General features: G+C 33.3%; 1 long non-coding RNA gene across 1 annotated transcript in view; it reads left to right on the top strand.

The window, feature by feature from the left end:
* Positions 1–14,148, top strand: part of LOC149409632 (uncharacterized) — a 34,460-nt gene extending 20,312 nt beyond the window's left edge. The window contains exons 2-3 of the long non-coding RNA XR_016305145.1: positions 4,853–4,981; positions 8,129–14,148. This is a non-coding gene — a long non-coding RNA (uncharacterized LOC149409632). The remainder of the gene's footprint in view (positions 1–4,852; positions 4,982–8,128) is intronic.
* Positions 14,149–14,547: the final 399 nt, after the last annotated feature.

The following is a 14,547-nucleotide window of genomic DNA, read 5'->3' on the forward strand; positions in this document are numbered from 1 at the left end:
ATTTTCGTAGATGAGTAAAATTATTTTGGTCGCTTTTAACGATGTGACCAAATATTTTAGAAAGCCTTTATATAAGAGTCAACATGTCGGTCCAGAGTGTTTTGATAATGCGCAATGCGCATATACAAACTAGTGGTACAAGTTGGTACAAGCGGGTAACTGATAAATTCACTTCATATTTGGAGTCGTTTTCGTAGTAAAACTATTTATGTCCATGTTTTCACACCACGAAGAAAACAAAGAAAATATATAAATTAAGCGTTTTGATAGTCAAATATTGTATTAAGTAACGGTCCCAGAAGGGTTTTCCATGAATCTCTCGATTATCACTTGGTTAATCATGCTTTGGCGTTCTTTGTAATTTAACAGATCCTTGTAATTAATAAGATTCTGGTGTTGCTTCTGTTTTAGCCAACACAATTTCCAATGTTCGGATTTTCAGCGAAGAACTTCTAAATTGTATCGTGATTAATTTTTGGATTTCATATTTGCGAATAATTGCAGTGTTATGCTTTCTCCTTATTTAGCCAATGTTCGGACGGCATAAGTGTCCACCACCACTGCTACTTTAAATTGGTTAAATACTGTGTCTGTCCCATTGAAGCACTGTAATAGAGTAAGCATTCACAAATTTCAGTAAAAATTTGTATCCTTTATGGAATGAAACTATTATCTGATAAGAGGTTATTAAATAATTGGCTAGGGGAACTTATTTTAGAAGATGCGCGTCTTTTGTATATTACACCATTATTTTTCCTACCTTTCCAGAACGGCTTGTACAGCGTCTTAGTGTACATGTCGGCATTTTTCAGTTATTGCTGGAGACCTATACGCGGCTAGCGCTCGAAACCAACTGAAGCCTGTGATATCTCAAAGAGGCCAATTAAGCGATGTTTTGGCCCATATTTTGAACGCTAATGTTAGCTCTATCTATATACCTCAATGGTCTGTCCAGGAACTTTGAGGATGCCTATATATTCGCATTTAAAAAAATGCTTCTATGTTCCTAAGTATGAGAGCATACTATTCTGATTCCTAACATTTATGATTCACAATAATAAACTCTTTGACCGTGGGAATCATATTTATATATATAGATGTGCCAATATAAATTACTATTTTAATAAAAATGGGTTCGTCTGGTGTTGATAAGACGACAGAGGTTGTCTTTTTCATTTGGTCTGTTGATGTTTTACTGTCCACTCAGAAGAAAGTACGGACTTTGATTTGTTGACAGCTACAATATGGATGATTATAGTTCAAAAACACCCGATCAATCGATCAACAGGTCAATAAATGTGTTCTTATTTTGCGAATGTGACATTCTTTGTGCTTCGTGGTCAGGTGGAAAAAATAACAGACTTCTGATAGGACTATCTTTAAAACACCTGCACAAACTTATTGGAAACTGTTTGGTAGAATAGTCAGATAAATTGATCTGCGTAATGTTAAAACAACTTGATTGTCTTGGTCGTGTCAAAATTGAAAGATTCTGGTGGCCTCGATTAGTTTCAAAAAAAAAAGGTGTTTTTTAACAATTTTCGGAGCTTACTTTGCCATTTTTTTTTCTATCGAGGGAATTTCAAATAATTACTCTTTCGGCTTTACAAATGTACAGATATTATCTTAAAAAATAAATCGGTTAAAATTCAGAATGCGGAGGGCTTAACCTCCTGCGTGTCTTGTGTGTTAAGGAAATTTCGAATGCGGGGGGCTTAATCTCCTAAGGAGAAGGTCTTGTATGTTAAGGAAATTGGGTATGCGGAGGCTTAACCTCTCTTACGTGTCTTGTATGTTAAGGAAATTTGAAATGCGGGGGGCTTAATCTCCTAAGGAGAAGGTCTTGTATGTTAAGGAAATTGGGTATGCGGAGGCTTAACCTCTCTTACGTGTCTTGTATGTTAAGGAAATTTGAAATGCGGGGGCTTAACCTTTTACGTGTCTCGTGTGTTAAGGAAATTGGGAATGCGAAGGCTTAACCTCTCTTCCAAATATAACTAGCTATTCTGAGGAAACTACTTATGTTAGATTAATACCATTATTATAAATTAATAAACGCATTATCTGGGAACACAGTACAATTTACAAAAGTATCATTTAGCAAAAAACTATTAAGATATTACATAAATAAAATCAGCTAGCGCACCCCTATAATATAGTCCCGGTACACGAAGAGTTGAAGATAAGATAATAATAACAGATCAAAAAAAATGAAAACAATTCCAGTAATTGAATATTTTAAATGTACAACAAATTACGTGACTTTTTTAAGTTCTCGGTATTAGTATAGCACGATATACCTATTTTATTTGTGCAGAATTCAAAACAAACATACAAAGTTGACGTTTGCCAGGTCAATAAAATACCTTTTCTTGAAAATAATACATTTTCTCGGAATGGTGTTTATCAATTTTATGAAAAACAAACGGAATATTGTATTATCAATTAATTGAAGAGTAGTAAAAATAAAAATTGTTGACAAGTTTCGTTTATTATTGTTTTATGTTGACGGTATTGTTTCATGCAGGCAGTGGCATCGACAGATTCTAAATAAATCAGCAATACTCATTTTACTCATTATTCAATATTTGAATATGACATGTGCGTCATTTTGCATACTTAGTTCCTGCTTTTGACACATTATAGTAGGGCGTTCGGTAGGGTACGCGCGGCCCTGCGATTAGTCTTCACGCGTATTTTTGTAAGTGTACATTGAATGCATGCAAACATTTTGTAATTTTGTAATGTTATTAATATTTTTATGTGAGTACAATATGGCGGTAGTTACGTGCTTATTGGAATACAGCCTCTGCTTATATAATGTAGCCTACATAATTAGAATTTTTAATCATAAGATATAAATATAATATCCGTGTATTATATATAAACCTTCCGTAAGAAATTCTCTAAATGATAGTGAAAATCCTATCAAACTCCGTTGCTTTAAAAAGAATTGAGCGCACAAACTGACAGACGGGGACAGTGACTCTGTTTTATTCTATTTAGAGTACCAATATACTGTCACGATTGCGAATTTGCAAAAGTTTATCAGGAAACAACCTGTAATCTTGTTTTTAGTTCATTATGATCTAGCATGTTCCGGGATATTCTGGAATGTTGTGGAATGCTCTCAAATACTCTCAAATGTTCTGGGCTGTTCTAGAAATTACTAGAGGGCGAGACTTCCAGCCCTTATATCTTCAAAAGCAAGCCCTTCAGGTAAAAACGGGAACCTTATTCGTGGATGGGGGATAGAGGGCTACCATACCAAATAAGTGCCTTGATCGTACCGGGACTCGGTTCTGAGTAATTGCAAATATACTGATTTGGTGAATATAAAGTATTAGAAATCAATGGGAAGAAAATGCATTGAATTTGAGATTGTGCAATAATTTTACGAGAATATGATTAGATATTATTATTTTATATCTTCTATATATCTTCTTTGTTATAAAAAAATAATGTCGCTATCCGCACCTGTCTGTGCGTTTGGTTCTTCTAAACTCCGCAACAGAGTTCTTCTCTAGAGAGAGAGAAATTCTCTAAATGATAGAGTTTTCACTATCATTTAGAGAATTTATTCCGGAAAGTTTATTATACACATGCAAGACAAATTAGAGATCAGTACCTAGGTACTAAGCGCCTTTAATAATTATAAGCCACGTCGCTTTTACGTGAAACTTTCCACGAGTTGTCTGATTACTTTAATAATAAACTTAATTAATTAATTAAACATATTTGCGATGAGTACCTAGGTACTCTTCTATGTAAACATTAGTTAAAATTTTCCATACGTGTGATATTCGTATTTGATTCAACAATTTAAACATTTAACTGTTGTATAATATTGTGTGGTATCTGACTTTGTTTGACATTTTTCTGATTTTTTGATTCAATTAAATTTTATATCTTCTGAAAGAGATGAACCTTTAAATGACATTTTTACATAACCAATGGAGAACAATTAGGTTATCTTCATCGATAACAAGAGACCAAACAAATAATGCGTTCACAATGTGTATTTTTTTACCATATTGGAGATAAAGCTGTAGCGGCATTTTTCAATCGAAACTTAATTTTTGGCTTGAAGCCAAAATACACAACCAAACTTAAAGATACTTTTAATAAATTAAAAGTTACCCATAGCGAATATCTAGTACTGCAGAATGTATTTTATTTATTTTTGTTTGAAATCATAAAATGCCTGAAATTAAAGAAATAAGTGACCTGATCATTCATCGAAATGATGAATTAATGAATAAATGAATGAATTAACGAATTGGAATCTTAGAAGTGATAATTTACCCACATCCCGACATCCTATCGAGCTGAAACTCAAAAGACAGACTCGTTGATAAATTCAATGCATTCTATCAACTTTTGGTGTCGATCACGTGCACACGCGGTCATCGGACGATGTTGCAACAGTTAATATACGAAATAAATGTCAGTCTTACACGATCGATATTTAGCCATGTTGGAGTTATCGACTCCAGTTCGTGGTTAGAAAGATTCAATTTTAAAAGATATTTTAAAAGTTTAAGCATTGCGCTCTGCTCCCTACGATCGGCTAAGGTTCGGGAATATCAATCGGAACCGTTCGGATCCTGGCGTGCGCGCGCATCGCTTGCCGTATATGCAATGCCACCTACGACAAATCACTAAAACTAACTTTACCATATTACCGACACTAGATAGAAATATTATAAAAAGAAAACTTAGTTTTTTAATGGTCGAGTTATATTCATAATATTATAATATTGGAAAAGTTATTTTCTGAATTGAAAATATACTAAAATGAAATAATTTCAATATTATTTTGTTTTAAACCATTATTTTTCTTTGTTTACAGATGAGCTTCCTGCTGGTTCTTCTAGTAGTGTGGCTTCATATAGAAGCCGGAGAAGCAAGACCCACCTGGACCCTCCCCGACGACACCTTTGTGAAGAAGTTCCACCAGATGACGCAGTGCGCACATGACGTGAGTTGCAATATCCTTTAGGTGTGACATTACACATTATGTTGGGCTGATATACTACGATGTAATCTTCCCCAAGGGGGTCAGATCAATTTGGGAACTGCCGCGGAATATCATTTTTTGTATGGGATCTGTCACTTTGATAGATGACAGCCGCGTAATTACGGCGCTATTTACTTTGTTCTGACCCCTTCTCCTGCAGTAGGTAGGAGAGAGGGTCGCATAATTTTCGAATATAGCCTGGCTAGCAGATCACTTATAACACATCATCTTTTTAGGTTTAACATGTTTTATATAACGTGAGTTATTTAAAACGCTTTAAACCTATAGCGTAATTTTTCACCACCTTTATTTTATTTATTTTTGTTTATTGCAGAAACAAACAGTACATAATTACATAGATGACAATAGTTACAAAGTTATAAAAGTTAGTATAATAATTGGTACCAATGACATGTCGCTGACATATATACATAGGAGGTATATTATACATTTACGGTTAAGTTACATTTTTAAGTTAAGTTAATTAGTGTGCTGGGGAAGGAGAGAGGTGTGTGTGAGTGTTTGTGTGTGTGTACGTGTGCGTGTGTGTCTGTGTGTAGTTGTAGTTGTATGTGTTATTTTGGCGAATTTAGTGTGCTAAAAAAGTTTTTCTTAAATAGAGGGAGAGAATCAAAAAATATATCGGTACTTGTGCTTGTTTGAATTGAGTTGAATGTTTGAAGGATGCGAGAAATAGGTGAATTGGCTGCAGCGTTTGTATTATTACTAGTTGTGTAAAAAAGGTTGGTGTGTCGAGTTCTTTTAGATGGGGTGTTAAAATTTATTTGGGATAGAAGTTCTGAGCAGTCTATTTCGTTGTGTATTATTTTATGGAGAAATTTCATGTCAGCTACCGTTCGCCTGGATTTCAGGGATTGGAGAGTGCAGATATAATTATTGTTGTATTTATAACCTAGGTACTTAGTAAATTTATTTTGTATGCGCTCTATATTATTGACATAGTAAGTGTATTTGGGATTCCAGACAGGCGATGCATATTCCAGTGTACTTCTGACTAGTGAGGAATAAAGCATTACTAGCGTACGTGGATTTTTAAATAATTTACTAAGACGCAGTATGAAACCTAACATTTTGTAAGATCTAGCAGTGATTGAAGAAATGTGCGTATTAAATATAAGTTTACTATCTACGTAGACTCCAAGGTCCTTACATTCGGTTTTTGAGATCACGGGTTCATCGCGGAGTGAATAGGGAAAGTTAATTATATGCTTGTTTCTGGTGAAGGACATAGTGTGGCATTTTGAAACATTGAGGTCCAAATAATTAGCTGTGCAGTAGTTGCAGAGCCTATCTAAGTCACTTTGTAGCTCTCTACAGTCCGATAAAGAGATGACCGTTTTATAAATTTTCATGTCATCTGCAAACATTAAAAATTTTGAGTGTTGGAAACATGAGCCTATGTCGTTTAAGTATATATTAAAGAAAAGCGGACCAAGATGGGAACCCTGAGGAACGCCCGAGGTTGCGTTTATTATTTTGGATAAGACACCATTTATTGAGATAACTTGACTACGATTACTAATGTATGACTTAATCCATCTAAATAAATCACCGTGTATTCCAAGACGAGTAAGTTTATTTAAAAGAATTGAGTGAATAACGCGGTCGAAGGCCTTTGAAAAATCGGTGTACATAGCATCGACCTGTACCCTTTCGTCCATATTGCTGTGCAAATAATTGACAAATAGGACCAGGTTAGATGTAGTAGACCGGTTTTTCATGAATCCGTGTTGGTTGTGTGTAATTGCTGTAGCGATAGTCGGGTATAGTTGGTCGTAAACGATTTTTTCAAGAATTTTACTTAAGATAGGAAGTTGAGAGATAGGTCTATAAGAGATAGGTTTATTATATTATTTTATATTATATTTATATATATTTAACGGATAAATTACTACCTAATATAATTTCAATTAATTATGTGTAGGTAATTGTATAATATATGGAATAGGTATAATATTATGGTTCCATGATAACTCAACACAGTGACAATTCAACACACCTTTAAAAAGTGATATAAAGTCATTAGAAACGAAGAAAAACAAAACCTTACCTATCCTAACCTATTATTTTTTTGATAAATTAATGTTTTTAAGACAAGATTTTATTTATGCATAGCACAAAGGATAACAATTATTTTTATAAGCAATAAATGTTCTAAGTAATTAAAAAAAAAAAAAAAAAAAAAAAAATGTAACAAGCAGTAATTGTTGAATGAAACACTAGCATATATTGAATAATTTCGCGGGTAAGAGATAAGCCTCCATAGCTCAGTGGTCAGAGCTTTCGACCGGAAATCGAATGGACACGGGTTCGAGTCCCGTTGGTGTCATGTATTTTTTATCAGGAGATTTTTTCAATGTGGATGAGTGTTTCAGGCGAACAATTATTGCTTATAAAAATAATTGTTATCCTAACCTACTTAACCCAGTTAACAAAGTTTTTGTTTCGTCACTTTCCATGACTTTATATAACTTTTTAAAGATGTGATGAATTATCATTTTGATGATTTATCCGGTCACCAATATTATATAGTGTCAACAAAGAAATATATTATGTACCTACTCCAAATGATTTATAGGTACATTTTATATTTTAATTCATCGCGTGCGAATCTTTGAAAGTGCGTTTGGTAGCTATTCAATTATACCTTAATTCCCGTTGTTGCCCGGGCTTTTCGTAGAGTTTTTAGAAATCCGACGAATACATTAATTTTCCTCTTATTTTGAACGTCAAGAATGCAAAATTTCGTCAAATGTTTTAAAATTCTAATTTAAAGGGTAAAAATGTGTCGTATCTGGGTTTTTTTCTAAATTTCACGTAGACAATGGCCTTCCTCCTCTTGTTTGAAAGGTCAAGTGCGTAAAATGCCATCAATCCCAGTATAAACTGTAGATTTGTGTAAAAAAGAAACCTACACGCAACCATTTATAAGACGCTTACCGAAAACTTTCGACAAGATGTTAGTACGCAGTAGCGCCTCTAGTTGTAGCTGTATTTGTATTATTTGATGTATTTCGCTATTTTTGAAAAGCCTCAAATCTTCCAAAATAACTATAACTATATCAACATGTTTTTCTTTATTTGCAGAGCGAAATACTGGAACTATGTCAAAGGTGCGCCAAAGCTACTAAGTGCAACTTCGCCTACCCGATGTGCTGTGAAGATAAAGAAGACGCCATCCGCTGGTGCAGGGCGTACGTTTACTTCGGGATCCATTGAACTCCTCAGCGTCTGTGTTTACCTTCAGGACGGCGCCAGGACACGCTAACATATATCCACTCAGTTCTTAGAGTAAGACATAATCATAAAAGACATATTGGTATCCATTGAACTCCAAAACGGGCAGTTTCTACCTTATTACTGGCTCAAAGAAATCATTCAGTGCTCAAAGAAGATAGATTGGAATACATTGTTCTACGCAGCATCCAGTTTATTATACGTAACTTCTGGACATATCATGTACCACAGTGAATTTGACTCAGAATACAGAGTAAGAAATAATCATAGAATTGGAATCCATTGAAGAACGCGGTTTCTAGTTTCTACCTTCAAACCAGCTCAAAGAAATCACTCAGTGCTAAACGAAGATTATAATACATTGAAATATGCAACATCCAGTATATACGTAACTTCTGAATACATTACCACAAGGATGTAAAGTAATATAGACGATCAATTGGAGTTCATTTTATACCTTAAAACCAGTGCCTGTGCCAACGAATTAAATATTGCTGAGAGTAAGACACAACCATGGATGGTTAGATAGGAATCCACTGATCTCTGCGCCATCCAGCTTCCATGTAACTTCGGGTTACACTATACCATACCTTTACTCAAAGTATATACTAGTAAGAAACAACTAGAGATGATAGAATCCAATGATCTTCGCAGCCTCTCATATCAGTGCCGGCAAATTACTCATAGATAAAAACTAACTATAGATGACACATTGGAATTGATCTCTGCAAAATTTATCTATGTAACTTCTTACTTAGTAAGACATAACCAGAGGTGATAGCTTGGAATCCGTTAATCTTCGCAGGATTCCATACCAGTGCCAGCAAATTAATCATGGATAAAGCGTAACCATGATAGATTGGAATCTACTAAACTGCTGATGAATACTTCAAACTGATTCCAGGAGTTGCTACTATGTTTTCACCGGGTGTTTAGGGTAAGAAATAACCATGATAAGTTGGAATACATAGATCTAGATATGAATATGTCTCACTCGAGTTATTCTGTCAAGAAAATCTACTTTATTATCTAATGCTAAAGGCCAATCGTTTAATGACAGTGCTGTGGTTGAAATTTAAAGTACCTAAATAAATCAGTAAAGCAACCAAGAAAAATCATTTGAGATCTAATGTTAATTTAATATTACATAGTACTTACCGATCCATAATTAATAAACTGGTACGATAAATTTAAACTTTTTAGAAATATTACCATCCCTCGAATTTTAACCACTACGCTGTTGTAGTTAAGTAGTTATGAAACAACCGGCCCTTAGTGTATCCTTAACTATATTTATATCAAACTAATATAACTTCTAAAGATATGTAATAATTTAAAAAAATCACAAATATTAAATACCTCGCAAAATTCATCCGACACTTTTGGCCAGTAATTCAAAAAACATTCGATATTCAACAACAAAAATCGACATTTTTTAAACTATAGATAAAGTAGAATAATAAAGAAGTGTAGAGGATGTAAGAACAAGATGAAATAATGAGAGAATAATGGTATTAAGTGAGAGAAAAGTATGCGAAGTAGTGTAAGGAGATAAAGAAGAAAGATGTGTACAAAGTGATGATGTAAAAAAGGGTTTTATATTAAAACTAATTTTAGAGCATTTATTTAGTTAATATTTTCACGTCTCACCCATAAAAAAAATGAAATTAGTAAAACGCTAGTCTGAAAAAAATATTGGTCCATTTCGTCATCTCATCAAAAAATATTGTTATTGTGAAACACCAATACAATAAGCGGCTTTTGCGTTCATAGTGCTTGAATATACCCGGAACGGTGCTCCGGTTTATAGTGCTTGAATATACCCGGAACGGCGCTCCGGTTCATAAATTTACTAGATGAAGGAAAACTTGGTGAAAGCTAAGATACCTACAAATGAGGAGATTACGTTCCGGGTGTGAAATGTTTTCAATTCAATCGCTGCATAGAGTATAAAAATATGGAAAAAAAATAATTCAGTACAAATTGATCCAATGATATTTAATTCCAATAGCAAACATAATCATGTACATAATTGTTAGGTACTTTTATTAAAGCTAATTTAAGGTTGAGCTAAATGTTGTTCCTATAATCGTTTTTTTACTAAAATATTAGACTGGGTTACTAGTTGACATCATTTTAAAATAAGTATATTATGTACATGCTCGAATATTTCAAACAAATTGTGCTCGTAACTTCATTTTAATCACGAGCTACAGAGCTTTAAAATTTTCACTCCTGGTACTGCGATATGTGAAAAAAACTCTGCATCTCATTGCAGTTACATAAAACCAACCGATTATCTAAATTTTTACCAGCGTCGAAATCTATAACTTCTTCTATTGCATACATACAAATCTTTATTTACGTTTATACTTACAAACACATATCTGTACCTCAGAAGTCAAAGGTCGGTTGTCACACTTTTTAAATTGTTCAGGAGAGAGGAAATAGTAGGTATTTCTTTTTCTTTGAACATTCTGGGAAAATGTACCAGTCCTTTTATGTTGACCGAACTTAGTTTCACATTGTCGTAGGACAACCGTCTTTATAACTCTTAGTAGATACTGAAAAAACTATGAAGGGCTCAGACATAACTCATTTTCACAAAAAAACTGGACAACCGACCTTTGACTTTGGAGGTACAGGGTGTATCTGCACGTACCCGACAAACTTTAACCAGCTATTCCTTAGCACATTTGGAGTAAAAAATGTTATGGGCACTCTGCTGTCCGGTAACATTTTTTTTAATAAAAAAATTATTATTCATATTTTCACCACATGTCACCAATGTTTTATCCTTTGTCAAAGTTTGAAAACCCGTCTGGCAATATTTTGTTCGAGTTTCGTTGAATAATGTGCGTACGTACCTACTTTGGCGCGCTTTTACAATCACAACGAAATTGCACGGCACCATTCGTCTCATTTTTAACTATTATTATTTAGTGTGTACGAAAGAGCGAGGACACTTTTTGACACCCTTGCTAATAACAGCTGTTGAACACGAGAAACGATGCAAATGACAGTGACGGAGTGTGGATTTTTTTAAATTTATTTTTTGTTTTTAATGGAAAAAAAATGTTACCGGACAGCAAAGCGCCCATAACATTTTTTACTCCAAATGTGCTGAGGAATAGCTGGTTAAAGTTTGTCGGGTACTTGCCGATACACCCTGTATATGGTGAAATTCAAAACACCAAAGTCCGCTTTCTCAGTTTAGAATATTTTTAATTCTGTCCGTGTTGGGAAAATGCGGTATGGTTAGTCAGAATTATAAATTCCGTGTTATAACATATGAAAATTTTCCGCAATGTATATTTACATTTCTAATATCAAACCACCACAATTTGCAAATTTTAAAATAGCCTCGAAAACCAGTTCGCATTTTACTACGATCCACAAACATGAGCGTAGTAAATGATACGGACTCCTATCTAATGTTATGTCTATTAATAAATAACAATTCAGTGTTTATTTAAACTCTACTTACGTCAAATCCACAAATCAAAACATTGAAGAGGTTGCTGCATTGATAAGACTAAAACAGTCTGTGCAAAACCATTTTGTTCCTGTTGTAAATTTCAGTTACTGTCTTGTTGTAATATTGGGTGAACTTTGTCATCTTTGACACATCATTATACCAATTATTTCAGTCCAGCTTTGCATATTATAGACATCCCTTGAATTTGTCTCACACATCCGAAAACAGTACAAGTTAGTGGGTCCCTGTGGGATGTGCAACTGAGAGTGGTTTATTTATGGTGCTACTCCAACAGTCCTTACTTAATGTCCAAACTAAATGTCCAGAATAGTCCCACTCGATGTTAGAAGTGTTGATAATATTGGTCACCTTTATCTTGCATTATGCTTAATTATTAATCCACTTATTTATCTTTCCATCTTGCAAGATTATTTACCTATCATGACTTTATGCATAGTCGTGTTGTTAATATTGAGACAACATTCATAGTGTCAGTCAGTTTGAGAACTCCAAAACCTCATCATTACTGGTAGTAGGTATACATTTGCTTAACACAATTTTCTAAAGAATAAAATTATTTTTGTTGTTTGTTTTTGGGGTGTTATGCCGTGTTGCGCTAACGAAGGAGTTAGCGCAACACGGCATAACACCCCAAAAACAAACAACAAAAATGCTTTTGGCCGTGAGAATCTAAAAACTTACCTGAATAAAATTATTGTTTTCGAGGATATAGCAAAGTTCTTTTAAAGCAAATCTTCATCTCTCAATTTCGGTAGTTTGGTTTTGTTTACTTATTTGAGAACTCCCACAAATATACAAATAATTATAGTTCATCTTTGAGGAAATTGCTATTTGACATAAAACATGAGCTCTAGAAAGCTATATATGGTGATCTGTCGTATGCCATTCCCAGAGTTAATATTATTTTTTTATTATAATAGTAATAATTGCATGATGACACTCATCCGACGGCTGCATCCAAAGCTAATATCACGTTCACGGTCGCTTCAATGAAATGACTGTTACATTCCATCACATGCAGCAGTAATTACTGTTATTATTGGTGTAATAGGGTTTATCTTAAAGCAATTAACCTTGTTAGGAATGTCAAGAATGTGTAACCTTGCGCCCAGCCTCTCAATTACATGGGCAAACTTGCACAATTAATTGATATAATTACAATAATAATGAAATATAAATTTAATATATAATTATTTATGCAGTGATTGAACTCGACAATTTTACCAACCGGAACTAAGCTCGATTTTATTGTGATTAATTTGTGATTAGATACAGATATGTTCCTATATAATGGTACGTATACATTTGCTAACCGAAACGCGAGACAACAGAAAGAAACGAAGCAACTGCAAGCGGCGTTTCGCGCCATTCGTTCCTTTATGTTTCCCGGCCTTTATTATAATATGACACTGAAGAAGTAAACCGATAGAATTTTTACTGTGGGCGTACCTAGCAGAAGTAAATTTGTTTTTTTTTTCGGATGAAAACGATCAAACATTTTTCAAACACCAAAATTCTTTCTTGAGCAGTCAATTTTACTAACTAGGAGTCGAAAGAGCTTGCGAAAATCGGTAAAATCAGTTTTTTTTTTAAATCGCACATCTGGGAATTATTCTTACAGTGGATCACGTATTTTGTTGTAATTGATATATATAACTTCTTTCACCCTTCAATGTTTAAAAACATATTGAAGATGATTTCTCTGATGAATGGCAATGGTGCGGAAAGAAAAATAGAGAGGAAGGTTTCAACTATTTCAAGCATAGTTTTTCGAGAGTCGCGTAATAAGTTCGGAATAACAGAAGCGTATGTATGCATGTGAACGAAGCAAAGAGAGTGTGCCAAGAAAGCTTCAAATGATTTTCAATAATATTTAGTAAGATTTCAATAACCGGAACAGCGTTCCAAAATCACATACATTAATTACCATTTGCAAAAATTTGAGAATCTATTTAAAATCATCCGTTATTGGATTTATCATCAAATATGCAACATTGATATTTTCATATAAGGACTATTACTATATAGCACCAATCGTGCATTTATTCGATTTAGTGTATTAGAAATATTTTAAACTAAGTTTAATTAATACAAAATAATACAAACTGAATTTTTCACATTTTGTTCACCCAACGAAAACACTCTTTTCCATATTTCATTTCTATCAACAAGAAAAATTCAGATCAATATTTTTTGAACAGATCTCTTCTTATACTTGCCTAGTTTCGTCTTGTTTTTGTTGTGTTATTTTTTAAGTTTGTATAAAAACAGCAACAATTTTGTTTACAAAAACATGTTGTCGCCGTTTTAGAAATAACATAGTTTCATCACATTTTATAGTCATTCATTCACAAAATCATTTTGAATATAAAAATTTAAAAACAAAAAAAAAAATAATCACGACTGAAATGATGACATTTTTTCAAAAATGTATTTCATACTTATTCCTGACGGTAAAAAGTTCCTCTGTTGTGAATTTTATATTAAAATTGTCTCTTAGATGTTATTTTGTTTTTGAAAATTTACACTTTCTTATAAATTATTTTTAAAACTCTAAAATAGTGTCGAAAAAAGTTATTATTTCTTTTGTGTTTTATTTATCAAACATTATAATAAGAATTATTTTTCATTTAATACAGATAACAAAAATATACTTCGAAACTCATAATTAAACTAAGTGAATTAAACAAACAAATTTTTCAAATATGTATTATAATATTTTCCTATAAAATTCTTGTCTTAGGTTGGGATGTTTGAATAAAATTAAATG

Source organism: Hesperophylax consimilis, chromosome 30 (assembly GCF_061612785.1).
Source record: "Hesperophylax consimilis isolate HC1 chromosome 30, BYU_Hcon_1.0, whole genome shotgun sequence".
In the NCBI taxonomy this organism is placed as follows: domain Eukaryota; kingdom Metazoa; phylum Arthropoda; class Insecta; order Trichoptera; family Limnephilidae; genus Hesperophylax; species Hesperophylax consimilis.